The sequence below is a fragment of the Notolepis coatsorum genome (assembly GCF_963971535.1).
Source record: "Notolepis coatsorum genome assembly, chromosome: 2".
Lineage (NCBI taxonomy): Eukaryota > Metazoa > Chordata > Actinopteri > Aulopiformes > Paralepididae > Notolepis > Notolepis coatsorum.
The window spans coordinates 69,684,746-69,703,283 of record NC_140166.1 but is presented as its reverse complement, the minus strand read 5'-3'; the positions used below and the strand labels follow the sequence as shown (position 1 = coordinate 69,703,283).

At 43.8% G+C, this 18,538-nt stretch overlaps 1 protein-coding gene across 1 annotated transcript in view; it reads right to left on the bottom strand.

The window, feature by feature from the left end:
- The window catches only part of itfg1 (integrin alpha FG-GAP repeat containing 1), a gene marked incomplete at its 3' end in the record, with an annotated part of 338,836 nt that overhangs the window by 791 nt on the left and 319,507 nt on the right, over positions 1 to 18,538 (bottom strand). The gene's annotated exons all lie outside the window — the stretch shown is intronic.

Below are 18,538 nucleotides of genomic sequence, written 5' to 3'. Positions count from 1 at the left end.
GAAGATGTGTATGTGGATACGTGTGTGTGTCTGAGTGAGAGACAGTGATGTGTGTGTGTGTGTGTGTGTGTGTGTGCCTCTGTGGGTGGGTGTGTGCATGTGTGTGTGTGTGTGCACATACTAGCGGAGTCATGCACTATACAGTATTTGTGTGTGGGAGCTGAATTGCTAATAAGTCATTAGCGGAGTGACTTGATTACCATACTAATAAGGTCCGGGTTCGGCTCGCTTGATTCGCCCGTTGGACCCCTGCTGGTGCTGAATGCCGTGTTAATTAGAAGCGCTCCTGTCTTCACCGGCTGCATCGGTTAAAAGGCGAAACTAACGCACCCATTCAAAGCCGTCACGATGAAGCAATCCTTTCTCGCAAAAAAACACTCTCCTGGGAGAAGGTTTGAATAGTCAAGATGTGATCAAACAAAAGACACATTCAGTCAGAAGAGTGTGTCGGGACAGGAGTTTGGACGGCGTTATAAAGGAACGTGTATTCCCTGTTATTCAGTGGTATGGCACAGAGGACAATCATAGAAGGATATGTGATGGGCATGGGAATCACAAATATCAAACAACATTCTGATATTTTATTGTTCTAATTTTTTTTACACATTTATCTAACCAGGTAAAATAAACTCCTGCTGAGATCAATAATCTCTTTCTCAAGGGTGAGGTGGCCAAGGAAGTCCATCACTACATATCTCATTTTAGTTTGACATTATAAGAGTGGGGGGGGGGGGGGGGGGTTCTTTTTTTTCTTCCCAATGTATTATTTTGGACTTGTAAGCTTGATATAACGTTCATATTGTCCATGGGTAGGTTAGCTTCCCTAGCAAACCAATCTGTTTCTGAATCACGTAGAAAATTACGTTACCAGTTTTGAATTGTGATGTGTGGAATAATGATCCCCTCCCCCCTCAAACAATCTCCCAGTCATGTTCCAACCTCCCTCCCAGTCTTGTTATTCCCCCTCACACCTCTGTCTACCCTCCCCCATGTATCCACCTTTTGTCTCTTACAGTACCTGATACCACCCTCCCTCCTCCTGGCCCCCCTGCAACCCAATACCTGGCCTGATCTACCCACAATCCCCTTCTCTCACTATAAAAGCCTAGGGTTTTACTGGATTCTGGAAGCTCTTTGGAGGGATACTAGGCACTCCCGGAGTCATCCAGCAATAACTCTTAATCTATTTGTACTCGATACTCTGTTTGAGCTAAATAAACCTGTGTTAAGTGCATCTGACTGAGTACATCCTCACTCGCGGTGAATTCCTCCACAAAAAGGAACCAATTTGGCAAACCGGAGCACGTTTCATGCGACAGCATCACGATAACAGTCCCTCTTGTGCACCTCAGGTCTAGGATGATAAAGGAACAGAGGATGGGAGCCACAGTCCACGGCGTTCTCCCAGGAGAGCACTTCCAATGATTCGTACACGGCACAAGCGTGTGTCTGTCTCCCGGTAGTAAAGGGGAAGCGATCTATGTATGACGACACAGACTCATCCTGGTCTCTACTTTGACTAGTGGAGGTGAGCGTTGTTTCAAAGTGTGAACAGTGTCCAGGTTCTGGAGACCAGTGGTTCTCAAGTGGGTCAACAACGCCCCCCCTATCTAATGTCCAGGTTCCATAACGCCCCCCTATCTAATGTCCAGGTTCCATAACGCCCCCCTATCTAATGTCCAGGTTGCGTGTAGTCTTTTACCAACCCACTTCAGTTTTCCGCCATCTGATTGGCCACTGACGTTTCTCTCAGCGCCAATCGCGTTACGCTTAGTTCTGCCTCTAACAGCCTGCTAGCTAGCTAACGCCTAGTTCTATCACTGGTTAAGCTTAGGTGACTCTTTAGAAGTTGGTTAAGGTTAGAGTTTGGAATCAGGGCTGGTGGTCTATCGCCCTGCTCTAAAGACAAACTCTAACCTTAACCAACTTCCGAAAGAGTCGCCAATAGGATGCTCGATATTGGCTTTTTTACCGATACGATATTGTCCCAACTCTTAATTTCCTATACCGATATCAACCGATATCAACCGATACCGATATATGCAGGGTCCCCCCCCCCCCCCCTTTTGACAATAAATAAAATCAGAATTGTTCTTACTTGCTTGCCTGGGTAAATACAGGTTATAGAAATAAAAAAAAAAAAAATTAAACCGATACCGATATTTTCCGATATCACATTTTAATGCCAATATCGGCCGATAATATCGGTAGGGCGATAATATCGGACATCCCTAGTCGCCAAGCTTAACCAGTGATATAACTAGGCGTTAGCTAGCTAGCAGGCTGTTAGAGGCAGAACTAGGCGTAACGCGATTGGCGCTGAGAGCAAACGTCAGTGGCCAATCAGATCGCGGAAAACTGAAAGTGGGTTGGTAAAAGACTACACGCGTCCAGGTTCCATAACGCCCCCCCCCCCCCCCCCCCCCCATCTAATGTCCAGGTTCCATAACTACCCCCCCCTCCCTATCTAATGTCCAGGTTCCATAACGCCCCCCCTATCTAATGTCCAGGTTCCATAACTACCCCCCCCCCCCCTATCTAATGTCCAGGTTCCATAACTACCCCCCTCCCCTATCTAATGTCAGGTTCCCATAACCCCCCCCTATCTAATGTCCAGGTTCCATAACGCCCCCCCCTATCTAATGTCCCAGGTTCCATAACCCCCCCCTATCTAATGTCCAGGTTCCATAACGCCCCCCCTATCTAATGTCCAGGTTCCATAACGCCCCCCCTATCTAATGTCCAGGTTCCATAACTACCCCCCCCCCCTATCTAATGTCCAGGTTCCATAACTACCCCCCTCCCCTATCTAATGTCCAGGTTCCATAACCCCCCCCTATCTAATGTCCAGGTTCCATAACGCCCCCCCTATCTAATGTCCAGGTTCCATAACTACCCCCCCCCCTATCTAATGTCCAGGTTCCATAAACTACCCCCCCCCCCCCCCCTATCTAATGTCCAGGTTCCATAACGCCCCCCCCCCCTATCTAATGTCCAGGTTCCATAACTACCCCCCCCCCTATCTAATGTCCAGGTTCCATAACTACCCCCCCCCCTATCTAATGTCCACGAGAACAACACACACACACACGTCACACTCCTCCACGAGAACAACACACACACGTCACACACTCCTCCACGAGAACAACACACACACGCCACACTATGAAATTCTACTTTTATGCCTAAACGTGTGTATGTGTGCGTGCGCGTGTGTATGTGTGTGTGTGTGTGTGTGCGTGTGTGTGTGTGCGTGTCTCTCGTTGGCTCAAAGACTCAACAGACAATCACGATCAATTGCGTATCTGAACTGACTTGGGGGTCAGAGGTAAGAGGGCACAAGTAACAGATCAATACGTCATGGGGATTGGACTGAGCGTGACTACGTTGAAGCCAGGCTGACGTGGGGATCAGCTGTCAGGTGGGAAAAAAACGCAGCAGCAGATCGATAGATCAGGGGGATTTGAACAGAAGCCATTTGAGAGGGCAGAGGCCTCTTTGAGGCGGAGTAGAAACAGCTGATCCATATTGAACTGTAAGACTGATCGGGGTACATATGCTAAATAGTTTGGGGATCAAAGGGATTATGGAAGCACCAATAACACGCTCTCACTGCCAATACTGAACACTGAACTACAGCGTTGGCTGAAGAACAATCCGATCCACGTTCAATGAACAATAGACGAGTGAGTCATTGGAAAAAACGTGATCGAGATACAAAATATTTGAAAACATTTTTGTTATTTGTTAAAATGCTATTTCCTAAGGCGGTTAGGTGGCCGAGCGGAGATTGCGTTCGTCACCAGCCCCGGAGCTGTGAGCTGGATTCGCCTGTTCAAATCCAGCTCACAGCTCCGGGGTTGTCACCAGCTTGGCTGGCCGTCTGCACTAATACAATTGGCTGTATTAGAGGGTGGGAGAAGCTGGCGGGGTGGGTCCGGGTCGTTGTAAACAGCGACTACTACAGTTCGGTCGGGGCGCCTGCTAAGCGCGGATTGGACTTGAGGGGGATAGTGTGGTCCTCCCACACGCTACGCCCTCTCAATGAGAATCCGCGCTGCCAGGTGAAAAGAAGCGGTGATTGGCTGGACGTGTGTCGGAGGAAGCACGTGGTAGCCTCCACTCTCCCAGATGATCTGACTGTGGGGGGTAAGTGCGCAGCGACCAGGAAGGGACTGGGAATTGGCATACGACTAACATTGGGATGGGAGAAAATCGGAGGAAAATGGAGGGGGAAAAAGACAAAAAAAAAAAAAAAAAAAATGCTATTTCCTTTCAAATAATTTCAGTTTTACAGCCCTGTACGTGTATCATTCAATCGTTCAAGAAAATAGATCATACACAGCTGTTATGAATCTCTCGCCAAAACATACATGTGCAAAAGGCATACTGACCACCTTTCCTCTGTGGCTACACGGCTTGCCTTGTTCTACACACCTAGTCGCCCCACCTTAACAACTGAACACAGGAGTTATTAATCTGAAAGCTGTGGTTATTTATGATAGAGAGAGAGAGATGATAGGAGATAGAGAGATATAAAGATATAGAGGGATATAAGAGAGATAGAGAGAGATAGAGAGAGAGACAGAGAGACAGAGAGACAGAGAGACAGAGAGACAGAGAGACAGAGAGAGAGAGAGAAGAGAGAGAGAGAGAGAGAGAGAGAGAGAGAGAGAGAGAGAGAGAGAGAGAGAGAGAGAGAGAGAGATGAGAGACGAGCCGCAAAGACTGAGCAGACATCCTTCATGACTCGGTGGGCATGTCATCACTTCAGGGGGTTGTGTGTGTGTGTGTGTGTGTGTGTGTGTGTGTGTGTGTGTGTGTGTGTGTGTGTGTGTGTGTGTGTGTAGGTGTGTGTGTGTGTGGTGTGTGTGTGTGTGTGTGTGTGTGTGTGTGTGTGTGTGTGTGTGTGTGTGTGTGTGCGCGTGTGCACGTCTCAACAGGATCCCTAGAGAAGCTCCAACTCCTCTTGGATACACCTCAGCAACTCCCGTTGTCTCTCTCTCTCTCTGCCTCTCTCACTTAATGGAGTCTAGCTGAAGCGCTTCTCTTCCTCAGAATATTCCCTTTTTTTTGTTACATAATGTAAAATTACAGATTCATACCTTCAAAATAAGCCATCAATTGTCAAATTTGAGACGATAGTTTTCAATCAATGTCCTATCAAACATTCTGGTAAAATCCTAACTACTTTTCAGGATAGGACTTGAACAGGATCCAAGTTCATTCAGCTATCTGATGAAAGAACTACACTCCCAGAATTCAATGTGATCAATGTCACTAGAACCATTTCACACCTGGAGCAAAGGCCCAGTCGTTCCTTTGTTATTCCAGTGAATGGACCCAGCAGGAGGCCTAGCCTAGCGACAAGCAGCCACTACATAGTTGGGTATTGTATCCATACAATACCCAACATATGCACAATTACCATGATTTTACTGTGTTTACAGTATAGTGTATTTTAGAGAGAGATATAGAGAGATAGATAGAGAGAGAGAGAGAGAGAGAGAGAGAGAGAAAGAAAGAGAAAGAAAGAGAAAGAAAGAAAGAAAGAAAGAAAGAAAGAAAGAAAGAAAGAAAGAAAGAAAGAAAGAAAGAAAGAAAGAAAGAAAGAAAGAAAGAAAGAAAGAAAGAAAGAAAGAAAGAATTATTATTATTAAATAGAATAATTTTCTATAGGCTTGCCGTGGTAGTCAGTGGTACTGGTGACATTCTGTGTTCAGGCATCCATACTGTCGTGGAAATATATTATCATACCATTGTGGTATTGTATGAGAGGGCGCTGTCATCAGATATCAACGTAGTGTGTGCGTTTCTCTTTTTTTTTTTTTTTTTTTTTTATTATTGCAAACAAAACTTATTAAAAGTCAGTACTCAACACACAATGTATAATGAAACTTTCAGTAAAGGTGGTTAAAATATATGCAAGTACAGAAACAGGATAAAACAAAAATAGTCAATAATAACATTTTAACCGTATACCGTGTATATCCAGCGAAGTTACAATTATATAATGTTAGTATATAATATACCCCGAATACCTATTTTCTAAAACCCTACACACATATGCTCCAGCTCAAATCCCCCCCTCCCCGGACCCCCTCTTGGATAGTACCTCCATTATCCCTCACTCCTAACAGACATCACCATTATAGGCTAGCTTTTATTCTCTCCACCACTTCTAACCACATTAACATTTTGGATTCATTGAGCCCTAGAATTCTTGCTGTTGATATTTCTTGATATATCACATCAAGATATGTAAGAAACCACACTTTCCGGCACATTTTTTCCGGTTGAAACCAACGTGATGCAATCAGTTTTTTAGCTACTGTGATACCCGATAAAACCAATCTTTTTAGTTGTGGGTTCACTGCAAACTCAAAAACATCATTCAATAGCAATACAGCGGGGTGTACAGGTATATTCCAAAATACGAGTATTGATAATTGTTGGGACACATCTTCCCAGAATGTCTTAACTGGTGGGCAGTCCAATACATGTGCATAAATGTCCTTCGTCCCCATTTGTACATTGGGAGCATTTGGAGTTTTGTATAAGCCCCATTTTGCACAGCCTTATAGGAGTCAAGTATGTCCTGTGAATATAGTTCAGATTGATTTGTTGATGATCCGGGTTCCTTGATGTAAGTCGGACATTTGCCCAGGCTCCTTGCCAATCAAAGTCATTTTCCAGGTCTGGTATATCCCTCCTCCAGACATTGTCTAGTTGAAGGGTTTCGTACGAGGACGTTAGTAATTGTGAATAAAAACCTGATACAAAACCTCCCAATGTATTTCTGTCATAGAAAAATTTGTGGTATCTGTGGTGTTCAATTGGTATGTGTAATGGAACACCGTGGGATCTCATACAAAGTTTTAACTGTATGTAAAAAAGCCATGTGGACTCGGTGAGGTTAAACTTTATGCATATTTCGACATAACTACAGAGGCCCTTGTTATTAAAAATATCCCTAATGAGTGTATGCCTCTTTCTTCCCATACAGGGAATCTTATAGGTCGTTTTCCATTAAGAGAGCATTGTTATTGAATATGGGAGTGTGATTATGCCATACTTGATTGTTAGGAAATTTCCTTTGAGTTTCCCGCCATGTCCTGATTGCATGGGTTATTATTGGGCCAAATTCTCGCCTCACAATGCTTGATTGAAAGTTTAGTGTATGCTATGTCTTTCAGTCTCTGTGGGGCTACTATGTTTTCTTCTAATTTTCTCCAAGATACCAAAGCCTCGGGGTCAAACCAATGTGTTCTTTAAGAGAAGCACACATTAGCCAGTCAAAACAATATGGTTATGATCTATGTTGATCCTTGCTATAAGGCCATAAGTGACATTGTTATGGGATCCGCTCTGTTTTCCTTGTAAAGCAGCCATAATAGTCATTTCAGCCAATCCTCAGGGTGATGTTCCAGTTCCTTCCACGTCATATGTATATATTAATTTTGTATTAACGGTCTTGCCGGACGAGAGATCGTCCTCACTTGGTGATCGGACATTTGGTGTAGTCTGATCTTCAACTGTGCATTCCTTATCAATTGATCTATGTGAGGAATTAAATCTATTTTCTATTTCCTTATTTCAACTTTTGGACTCAGAACAAGTTATTGCTCATTATTATAGTATTAATCTCCCATAACAATACTTATTGAAAAAATGCTCATATCCAAAAGTAGTAGATAGATATAGGTCATACATGTAGGTATGCATTTGGTTACACACACAAAGTATTTATTGGCAGCCTGTAATCATGACGTTTCGGTGTGAACACACCTTCTTCAGAATGGCTTGCAACTTTTTTTTTGACTTTTTTATTACATTGGATTCCATTTTGTCACAGGAAAGATTTGCCTCTAGGATGAAACCTAGGTATGTAATTTCATCTTTCCTTGTGACAATATTGTCACCCACTGTACAAGCCTGTACAAGAAATGATTTCTTTTGATTTCTCTGTTTGAGAGAGAGAGAGAGAGAGAGAGAGAGAGGAGAGAGAGAGAGAGAGAGAGAGAGAGAGAGAGAGAGAGAGAGAGAGAGAGAGAGAGAGAGAGAGAGTGTGTGTGTGTGTGTCACATTGCTTGGCAGTAATAGTATATTGTTGTATAGTACTATTATACAATGAGTGCAGGTCTGGAAGGTTCTGCTATGACATCACTACTATGACAACACAACATTCCAGAATGTACTAACCTACACTGTAGCATATCACATTGTGTGCCACCATAAGCCTTCAGGGTATTCTTGTTTACCAGAGAGGAGATCCGGTACAAGAATCTAGTTCGTTGGTTGACTTTTTTTTATTTAAAAATAGGGAAACAATGTCCAGGCACGCACTCCAGGTTTTTCCAAATTTATTGGCAGCCTGTAATCATGACGTTTGGTGTGAACACACCTTCTTCAGAATGGCTTGCAACTTTTTTTTTTTACTTTTTTTATTACATTGGATTCCATTTTGTCACAGGAAAGATTTGCCTCTAGGATGAAACCTAGGTATGTAATTTCATCTTTCCTTGTGACAATATTATCACCCACTGTACAAGACTGTACAAGAAATGATTTCTTTTGATTTCTCTGTTTGAGAGAGAGAGAGAGTGTGTGTGTGTGTGTGCTCTACTGAGCGCACCTTTCTACTCTAGATAGAGAGCTGTCATCACGTAGCGCGCTTGAATGAACTGCGAGATAACTCATAACTCGTACACACACGCACTCTGTCTCTGCCATACAGTAGTTAATATTTTAGCGCGATATATACATGGGTGAGGATGAAAAGCATGTTAGACTACTTTTAATTCATAAGTTAACGTTCCGTCGGGTCCGCGTGTATTCTCGAGAATGATAATAATAATAATGCAGGACCTCTTCAGATTATATTATCAACGACAGACAGTGAGAAACAGAATCCCTCCCCCCTCTCGCGCTGAAGAATATGCATATTAGATCACTCAGTGATTAACACCTATGCGCTGATTGTGTGTGTGCGCGTGCATGTACGTGACGCGTTGTAGTTCGGGAATACAGGGATCATTTAGAACTATACAATTTAGCAAGAATTAAACATATTTACAAGTCGTATTACGTTTAGCAAGTAAGGATACATATAGATTACACTATATGCACTCGAAATTGTCTTTGTTCCATTTTTACAGATTTCTGAAAAACGGGACTTCCTGAGCATTTGTGAGAGATTTAAATCCTTTTGTTCTCCGCCGATGGGTGCAATAAACCCCGTCGACCCCTAAGGGACAGGTTACAAGTGGTACAAAATAAGGCAGCAAGACTCGTTCTTGGTTGTTCATTAATAGGACTAGTGTTGTTCAAATGCATGGACGTCTTAGTTGGCGGAGTGTTGAGAAAAGACTTTCTGCCAACTTATTAATTTGTTTTCATAAAGTCATCACAACCCACAGTCCTAAATATATCACGGATAAAATAATTGACAGCTCAAAAGTGCACATGCATTTTACCAGAGGGGCAAGTAGAGGGCAGATTATTCTACGCCATGCAAATACTAACAGTATGCAAAGAACAGTTCTATATAGGGCTATCAGGGCATGGAATTGTCTTCCAAGTGGCATACGTCACGTGACATAAGAGGTGTAGCAAGCTTCAAAAAGAAATTAAAATATTACATGTGAGCCAATATTGATAATGTTGAGTAATGCAATATGTTACCTTTGATTTGTATATATTTAGATATCATTTGTTTGTGTGTTAACACTTTAATCGCCGATGACGTGTTTAGACGTCATTCCTAGCCATGCTCATTCTGCCGAAGACGCCGTAACTCGTCTTTGATGTCAATATTTCAAAAATCTGTGATCGAAATCATATTTCTCCTCCGGGGTCCTGAGATATACTGCTGATCTCCACTCAACTCTCTAGCGGTTCAAGAGCGCCATCTGGTGGCCGATCGGCAGATCGCCAACAGGAAGTGACTCGTCAAACAGGAAGTGCTCATCCATATTTCGTCCGGGCACTCGCGATCATTAGCAGGACTCTATCTCAACACACTGGATAATCAATAGCTCGCCCTAACTCAATAAACAACGTTATTTGGACGTATATAGTATTATACAACCTGGAAATGGTTCATCAGGATCAACATCCCATAATCGAAAACCGTCTACTCCAAGCTGATCGTCCAACGGAAGATACGGTGAGTTTCAACGTTATTTTCTAACGTCTTCTATACTAACTGATCTGATGATCATATGACCCACACTAGATGAATGGTATAACGTTGCCCACGGAATTATAAACGCCCCCTCGCCCATCCGGTCAATATCAGATGATACGTAGTAACTTCTAGAACAGGGGTGGGCAATTATTTTTCCCAGGGGGCCGAATGAGCAACTGAAAATATGTTGGAGGGCCGGGCCAAAATTCCAAACTCAATTATGCATAATATACATTTTATTTCTATATAAAAAGCAGTAAATGGCATTGTTTTGACCCCTGGTAAGAGTGTATGTTATTATTTGGCAATTAAAAGGTGAGGTTAGCTTTCAAAAATATCATTTATTCAAATAGAATTTATTTCCAAAATGATAAACAAAATGTGAAACATTAATAACAAAGGGAATTTTGAGTTTCATATACTATTGAAACAAGGATTGTCTTAGCTTTCTAAAGACATCACATCATCTTATAGCAAAAATAAACAAGACATGTCACTGAACTGTGTAAAGAAAGGTGTCCCAGTTTTGTAGCCTTTTTTACTTTACATGCCTATATTAAACATTTAATGTTTTCAGAACTGTGCAAAAAAAAAAAAAAATATCAAGTGTCCCATTTCACTTGTTATATTTCCACATTTTAGTGTTCTTCAGGTCTTTTTTTCATTCAGTGTGAGAAATCCAGTCTCTGTTGATCTTTAACAAGTCCATCAAAGTCAGGTTGCATGTCTGAGGTGGAGATGTGAAGCACAGATGTTCATCAGTGAGAGAGGATCTGTACCTGGACTTGGTAAAGTGCTCTTTCAGTAGTGAATCAGACTGCAGGTCAATGAGTTCAAGCTGAACAACTATCAACACTGCAGGTAAAGGGAGAGGAAACCAGCTGCATTTCATCCTCAACCTTTTTGAAATCTTGAAAACGCCTTGAAAATTCATCATGCAGTGCTCCCAACATGGATGAGTACCTGTGCCGGTGATCAGCTGATGGTTTGACTTCTTTCAGGGTTTTCATGTGTTTGAGATTGTTGCTGCCTAGTTGCCTTGAAATTAATTGCAACTTTGTCATGAAGGCTTTCACATGGCTATTTCATGAGCAAAAATGCCCTTGCCCTGCAGTTGTGTGTTCAGTAGGGATGGGTACCGTTCACATTTGAACCGATACGGTACCGGTACCTGTGAATCGATACCGGTACCCAACGGTACTTTTTTTCTGTACTTTAGTCTCTAAAAATGTAATCTACCTATCTCAGTTGTGAGAAAAAAAATCCAAACTTCAAATAACCACACTTTCGACCGTTTTCGGCTTGCCCCGACTGCTTTGTTGTTGAATCAAGTCAAATCATAGGTAAGCGTATATTGTGCGTGTGAACATGAAGAAAAAAAAAGTAAAAAAAAAAAAAAAAAAAAAAATTTTTTTTTTTATTTTTTTTTATTATCATGTAATCTTTCGCGGGCCGGTCAGAATCATCCCGCGGGCCGTACAATGCCCAGGTCTGTTCTAGAAGTACCTCCAGTTGAAATTTTTCATCTGGCACCGATCGCTACCAAACTGTATTTGATCATCAATATAGTGCATTTGGGGCTATAAATCAAGTTCTGGAGGAAGCTGCAGAAAACGATAAAAACATACTTGTACTTTAGACCGTATTTTAGTATGAATATGTGAATGAAAAAGTATAACATTGATACACCATGAACAATACATATAGGACATTGAATGGGCCATAATAATGTCAATTTAGCAATAGAATTTAAAAAGTTATAGCCCTGCAAAGAAGGGGAACTTCTCCATAGACAAATAGAGCTGGCTAGGATGGTAAATTATGAATTTAACCATGGCGATCAAAGTGTTAATGTTGTTGTGTTTCCTCGGTTGGTACGTCTTGCTATGTTTTAATTGTATTATGTTTTAATTGTATTATGTTTTAATTGTAATGTATATGTTGTAATGTTTTAATGTTGTCTCGGACCCCAGGAAGACTAGTTGACGTATTGGCGTCAGCTAATGGGGATCCTTTGCTAATAAACAAATAAATAAACAAATAAATAATAATAATAACAATAATAATTTCTTTCTTTCTTTCTTTCTTTTCTTTCTTTCTTTCTTTCTTTCTTTCTTCTTTCTTTCTTTTCTTTCTTTCTTTCTTTCTTCTTTCTTTCTTTCTTTCTTTCTTTCTTTCTCTTTCTTTTCTTTCTGCCTGCTTCAAGATGTCTACCATCATCCCTGTACTAAAGAAACCCTCCCCAACATGTCTCAATGACTACAGACCGGTGGCACTCACCTCTGTGGTCATGAAATGTTTCGAGAGGCTGGTCAAGGATCACATTTGTGCCTCCCTCCCCAGTGATATGGACCCTATGCAATTTGCATACAGGACAAACAGGTCCACTGACGAAGCGGTCTCCCAGGTACTGCACAGCACCCTCTCTCACCTTGACCGCCAGAAGGGGGGCTATGTGAGACTGTTGTTCATTGACTACAGCTCAGCGTTCAACACCATAGTCCCCACCAGACTGGTGGACAAGCTGATCGAGCTGGGTCTGAGCTCCGCTCTGAGCGCCTGGGTACTGGACTTTCTGAGTGAAAGACCCCAGGCGGTCAGGGTGGGGGGTCAGACCTCCAACACCATCACCCTGAGCATCGGGTCCCCCCAGGGCTGTGTTCTGAGCCCCCTGCTGTACTCACTCTACACACACGATTGTGTGGCCAAGTTCAGCTCCAACTCCATAGTGAAGTTTGCAGACGACACAGTGGTGGTGGGGCTGATCTCGGACAACGACGAGAAGGCCTACCGGGAGGAGGTTGAGATACAGGAACGCTGGTGCCGGGATAACAGCCTGCTCCTGAACATTGGTAAAACCAAGGAGCTGATTGTGGATTATAGGAGAGGACAGCAGGAGACACACACACCACTGAGGATAAACGGGGCTACCATGGACAGGGTGAGCAGCTTTAAGTACCTGGGGGTCCACATCTCAGAGGATCTGACATGGTCAACACACATAGACACAGTCGTAAAAAAGGCGAAGCAGCGCCTCTACCACCTGAGACAGTTAAGGAAGTTCAGAGTATCTGGGCACAGGACAAGAAGGCCCTACAGAGAGTGGTGCGCTCAGCCGAGCGTACCACAGGTATTGCACTACCTCCCCTGCAGGTTCTATACAACAAGAGGTGCAAATCCAGAGCCTGCAGAATAATGAAAGACCCTCACCACCCCAACAACAGCCTGTTCCAGCTGCTGAGGTCAGGCAGACGCCTGCGAACCCCAGCTACTAGGACAGAGAGGCTTCGGCTCAGGTTCTTCCCCCAGGCCATCAGAGCCTTGAACACTGAACACTGAGTGCCACAGAACACTGAACTCTCCACACACAAGCACACATGAGCACACACACGACACGCACGCTGTGCACGCTCGCACACTAGCAGCCACTTTAACATGAGAAAGCACTCACTCATGCTGCACACGCCCACACTTATGGCCACTAAGGAAAGGTCACTTTAAAAATAGTATAGCAACAGTAACAGTGTATTGCACTACCAAAGGACCTAGCATGTCCTCCATGCTCTGTGAATAACTTATGTACAAATACAGAGATGCCCCACTATGTTACCTGTTTATTGCACAATGTTGTTTTATTGGATTCTATTATATGTTGTACTACTGTATTGCACATCGTTGCGGGCAAGACCACCCGCATTTCATTGTATACTTGTATGCCGTGACAAATAAAACTCTTGACTTGACTTCTTTCTTTCTTTCTTTCTTTCTTTCTTTCTTTCTTTCTTTCTTTCTTTCTTTCTTTCTTTCTTTCTTTCTTTCTTTCTTTCTTTCTTTCTTTCTTTCTTTCTTTCCTTCTTCCTTCCTTCCTTTCATTATTTCTTTCTTTTGGTCTCTGTCTTGCGATCTTGCTGTATACTGTAAGTCTGACCACATGATCAGAGATCGACAAAAATACATCAAAATGTCTCAAAATGAACTACGAAATACTGGTGGGGAGGAATGTATTCCATTAAGATACATGTTTTCTGTATCTTCAAAATACTGAAAAATAAAAACTGATTTCTGAACGTCAATTTTTGTTTTAAATAAAAACCTATAAAAAAATAACAATAATAAGAAGAAACACTAGATAGTAAATATATTAGGAAAAGTGAAGTAAGCTCCGGGGTTGTCACCAGCTTGGCTGGCCGTCTGCACTGATACAATTGGCTGTATCAGAGGGTGGGAGAAGCTGGCGGGGTGGGTCCGGGTCGTTGTAAACAGCGACTCCTACAGTTCGGTCGGGGCGCCTGCTAAGCGCGGATTGGACGTGAGGGGGATAGTGTGGTCCTCCCACACGCTACGCCCTCTCAATGAGAATCCGCGCTGCCAGGTGAAAAGAAGCGGTGATTGGCTGGACGTGTGTCGGAGGAAGCACGTGGTAGCCTCCACTCTCCCAGATGATCTGACTGTGGGGGGTAAGTGCGCAGCGATCAGGAAGGGACTGGGAATTGGCATACGACTAACATTGGGATGGGAGAAAATCGGAGGAAAAATGGAGGGGGAAAAAGACCAATAAAAAAAAAAAAGGAAAAGTGAAGTAAGTACGTTTAAGCAGAACTGTTGAAAAATGAATAGATATTCACATATGTGTAGTTTGAGAGAGCCGTGTGGGATGCCTGTCCCACACAGTACAGTCCCGATGATTGATCGACCCCATACATCACATCCATAAAGGATGATTGGGTTAGATCAGCGTCTCCCAAACTTAGGGTCGCGACCCAAAATGGGTCACGGAACCGTTTTTATTGGGTCGCCAATTAATAATAAAAAAAAATATTTATATATATAAAAAGCTGTAGATGTGTTGATTCAGTTTGGCACCACATACTAACCGTTAGATTATTACACTGTCAAATAGTTGAGTCCAAATTGTAATTTGTGTTCTCTAAAGGCTTTCCCCCAGGTAGTCACAGAGCAGTGATTTAGAGAAAAAAATATAGAATAAAAGAAATAAAAAATAAAATTGCATTACCGAAATGTGGTCTCACGTGAATCGGTACTCTGTAGTACCGACGTGATTCGGTCGATACTAGGGATGTCCCGATCCGATCACGTGATCGGAATCGGCGTCGATCACGTGCTTTTCAGAGGATCGGGGATCGGGAAAAAATAATAATAAAAATCGGCAGTCAAAAAAAGAAAAATTTTATTCAACAAACATGACCATGTCCACGTCTTAAACTCATACGGAGGCCTTAGTTTTGGTTTTAAATTACATATAATATATCATCATTAATGTATTTATTGTCACACAGAGCAGAATAATTATCCACAACAAACACATTCCCCTTTAATTTTCACCGTTGCAACAAACATTCCCTTTAATTTAGACGCTACACGCTACACGCGACCACATTGAATTGATCACAACAACAACACGTCGCTCCCGAAACACGGTTAATATCCACTGACTTGAGCAGCTAGACTTAATGTCAGAGGTTTGGAACTAAGCATTTTAAAATATAAAGTCAAGCCAGTTGCAATGTTTGCAAGGAGGAGATTCCGCGTGGAGGAAAAACTCATGAAGCAGCAGGCTGGAGGCGAAGTTTTCAGACTATCGTCGCCGTTTCAGACCAGAATGGACCATTACGTAAGTCGAACACTGAATGTATACTAATGTGCAAACATATATTGAAACTTTTAATATTTCTCATATGAAGCAGAAGCACATTTCTCAGGGTGAATGTAATAACAAAAGCCTCCGCTCTCGCGCCCCGGACTATTATACTAGGCAACTATTATACTGGGCTTGTCTCGCTCTGCCAGTTTCTGACAAAAATGCGTCAAAATTGATTACTAATGTGAAAGATCGGATCGGAAACGATCGGATCGATAGATATTTAAAATCACATGCTCGGGATCGGATCGGAAGCAAAAAAAGGCGATCGGGACATCCCTAGTCGATACCCTTAAAAGTACCGGAGTCGGTACCCATGCATCCCTACCGCTGTGTCATTTATGTTTAATGTAGACTAGGGAGTAGGGTAATGGGGACTCGACTCAAGACTCGGGCTCTTCTTTGGTGACTTGGACTCGGACACAGAGGACTCGCGACTCGACTTAGTGACTTGAGATTTAGTGACTCGACTGCAACAATGTAGCGAGGTGTGTCCTAGGGTGGATATTCAGTTTCCACAGATATGGGCTTTTTTTCAGAAGACCATTATTTTAGACCTCTCTCTTTCTCTTTTTCTCATTACCCGCTAGTTCACATACACATACCGATATGCAGTACACGCACGCACACACACACACACACACACACACACACACACACACACACACACACACACACACACACACACACACACACACACACACACACACACACACACACACACACACACACACACACACACACACACACACACACACACACACACACACACACACACACACACACACACACCCACCCACCCACCCACACCCCTTCCTTTTCTATCTGTCCTCTGCTCTCTCATCTCTTTCTGTCTCATCTGATTCTGATTGGGGATCAGTGGAAGGCTGAGCCAGCCTATCTTCCAGTGTGATATTAAGACTGATGGCCACTCTCGGCAGGACTGACCACTGAAGTGGAAGATGAACTGTACTGTCTGCTCCCTGTGCAAGGGAGAGAGAGAGAGAAGCAGAGAGAGAGAGAGAGAGAGAGGCAGATAAAGAGAGAGGGGGGAATGAGAGAGAGAAGCAGAGAGAGAGAAACAGAGATAGATAGAGAAAAAGAGGGAGAGGCAGATAGAAAGAGAAGCAGAGAGAGAGAGCGAAAGAGAGAAGCAGAGATAGGCTGAAAGATAGAACAAGAGAGAGAGATAGATAGAGAGAGAGAAGCAGAGAGAGAGAGAGACAGAGAGAGAGAGACAGAGACATAGAGAGAGAGAGAGAGAGAGAGAGAGAGAGAAGCAGAGAGAGGCTGAAAGATAGAACAAGAGAGAGAGATAGATAGATAGAGAGGGAGAAGCAGAGAGAGAGAGAGACAGAGAGAGAGAGAGAGACAGAGAGAGAGAGAGAGATAGAGAGAGACATAGAGAGACAGAGAGAGAGAGAGAGAGAGAGAGAGAGAGAGAGAGAGAGAGACAGAGAGATAGAGAGATAGAGAGAGAGAGAGAGAGAGAGAGAGAGAGAGAGAGAGAGAGAGAGAGAGAGAGAGAGAGAGAGAGAGCCATTCGCCCACTTGTGTTTTTTTTCCCATTCTGCCAATATCACAGTTGATGCACACTCATACTCTTTCACCACGTGTACTGTGCCCGTGAGTTTATTGTGCTGGCAGGTCTGTGTGCCCTGAGGGCCCCGAGCTAAACCCAGCATGGACAGCAGCTCCCCCTTAACGCCTGTCACGCGGGGCAACGATCACACTACCTGTGTGCATGTTTCATTTTGTTACCTAGATTCACAAGATGAGGGGTCAGTGTTGTCAGAAAAAACACTAACCAGGGCTACTGGACCTGTAGAGCTAACCAGGACTAACCAGGACTAATCAGCACTAACCAGGACTAACCAGGTCTAACCAGGAGGAGGAGGAGGAGGAGGAGGAGGAGGAGGAGGAGGAGGAGGAGCTGGATGAGGTGGATGAGAGAGGAGGAGGAGAAGGAGGAGCTGGAGGAGGTGGATGAGAGAGGAGGAGGAGAAGGAGGAGCTGGAGGAGGTGGATGAGAGAGAAGGAGAAGGATGAGGAGGAGGAGGTGGATGAGAGAGGAGGAGGAGGAAGATGAGCAGGAGGAGGAGGATGAGAAGGAGGAGGAGGAGGATGAGCAGGAGGAGGATGAGGATGAGGATGAGGAGGATGAGGATGAGGATGAGGAGGAGGAGGAGGAGGAGCTGGATGAGGTGGATGAGAGAGGAGGAGGAGAAGGAGGAGCTGGAGGAGGTGGATGAGAGAGGAGGAGGAGAAGGAGGAGCTGGAGGAGGTGGATGAGAGAGGAGGAGGAGGAAGATGAGCAGGAGGAGGAGGAGGATGAGAAGGAGGAGCTGGAGGAGGAGGAGTAGGAGGAAGATGAGGAGGATGAGGAGGAGGAGGAGGAGCTGGAGGAGGAAGATGAGGAGCAGGAGGAGGAGGAGGAGGAGGAGGAGGAGGAGGAAGATGAGGAGCAGGAGGAGGAGGAGGAGGAGGAGGTGGAGGAAGATGAGGAGGAGGAGGAGGAGGAGGAGGAGGAGGAGGAGGAGGAGGAGGAGGAACGTCCCTCTGGCCCCTAGCCAACAGGATCCTGTCCCCGTCTTTAGGAGGAAAGCAGACTGGAAACCTAGATGCGTGTATTGCTCTGCAGGCTCGGGGTGGCCAGAGGTAAATGACTAAAACAAACTAGAATGAAAGTG